We start from the raw sequence: 1299 nt of genomic DNA on the forward strand, positions 1-1299 counted from the left end.
ATGGAAACATTTCAGACTTTCTGTCATTGTAACATTAATAAGTGAATGTTTATTTGACATGTTTAAGTGTCTTGATTAATTTGAAACTCAAGATATCACTCTATGAAAATGATATGCACCCTAGGTTCCCAATCTTAATACCTTTCTTCCTTTCTTCTTTTAAAAGTGGAATCTCCATATCTATTTCTCTAAAAAAATCTAAGTACATTTTGAGAACTTGAACAAGTATCATTCACATTTTCCCCTTTTAAATTTCAGAAATTTTGAAATAGTGAAGAAAAATAAAAGAATTTCAAGTGTTTTTTACAAATATGCTTTTCTTTGTCTCACTTAGCATAATTATGAAACAATAAATGGAACATATTTTTTCAACTGGTATTTTGTTTAATCAAGAGAAATTCAAGGTCGTTCCCTTGGCCTCAGATCAGGCAGCGGTGGGGTTTTTTCCGCTCAGCCATGACCAAGATCAAGGCAGGGGATCTTCATAGCAAGAAGGAGGAGCTGCTGAAACAGCTGGATGACCTGAAAGTTCAGTTTTCCCAGCTGCGCATAGCCAAAGTGACCGGCGGTGCGTCGTCCAAGCTCTCTAAAATCCGAGTTGTCCCCAAATCCATTGCCGGGGTTCTGTCATCAACCAGACTCAGAAGGAGAACCTCAGAAAGTTCTACAAGGGTAAGAAGTACAAACCCCTGGATCTGCGACCCAAGAAAACATGTGCCATGGGCTGCAGACTCGACAAACACGAAGAGAACCTGAAGATCAAGAAACAGCAGCGGAAGGAGTGGCCATTCCCATTGCGGAAGTATACAGTCAAGGCCTGAGCATCTTACATCAATAAACACAAATTGGTTGACCCTCTCCACCCCAGCCCCCAAAAGTAAATGCGAATCAAAATAAAAGAAAGCAAAAAGTACTAGCATTCTAGTCCCTTGATTTCACCAACTTGTCCTTTCTTAACTGTAAAATATAATACTGATTGCTGATCTTGTATTCTCCTTATCCATTGTAATTATCAATGAATATTTATGATAAGCCATTCTGTGACTTCTTCAAGTGTATCCAAATATTCCTATGTCCCTTTTACTTTTAGGACCAGGGTCAGTATGCGCAGGAATTGACTTGTTGGCAATGGGTTTGGTAGTCTCTTCTAGTTACCACTGACAAATAAGTTTTGTGAGGGACCTCAGCAAGTCAAGTGGAATTAGCTTAATTAACATTTGTTATTCTTCCTCTTCACACACCAAACTCCGGAAGTGAAAATAGCTGTGTTTTACTGCTTTAAATACACTGAATACCTTT

General features: G+C 38.4%; 1 pseudogene; it reads left to right on the forward strand.

The window, feature by feature from the left end:
* Window positions 1-456: 456 nt before the first annotated feature.
* LOC102826070 lies at window positions 457-821 on the forward strand (annotated as a pseudogene).
* The last annotated feature ends 478 nt before the right edge of the window (window positions 822-1299 follow it).

The sequence above is a fragment of the Chrysochloris asiatica genome, unplaced genomic scaffold, assembly GCF_000296735.1.
Source record: "Chrysochloris asiatica unplaced genomic scaffold, ChrAsi1.0 scaffold00019, whole genome shotgun sequence".
NCBI lineage: Eukaryota > Metazoa > Chordata > Mammalia > Afrosoricida > Chrysochloridae > Chrysochloris > Chrysochloris asiatica.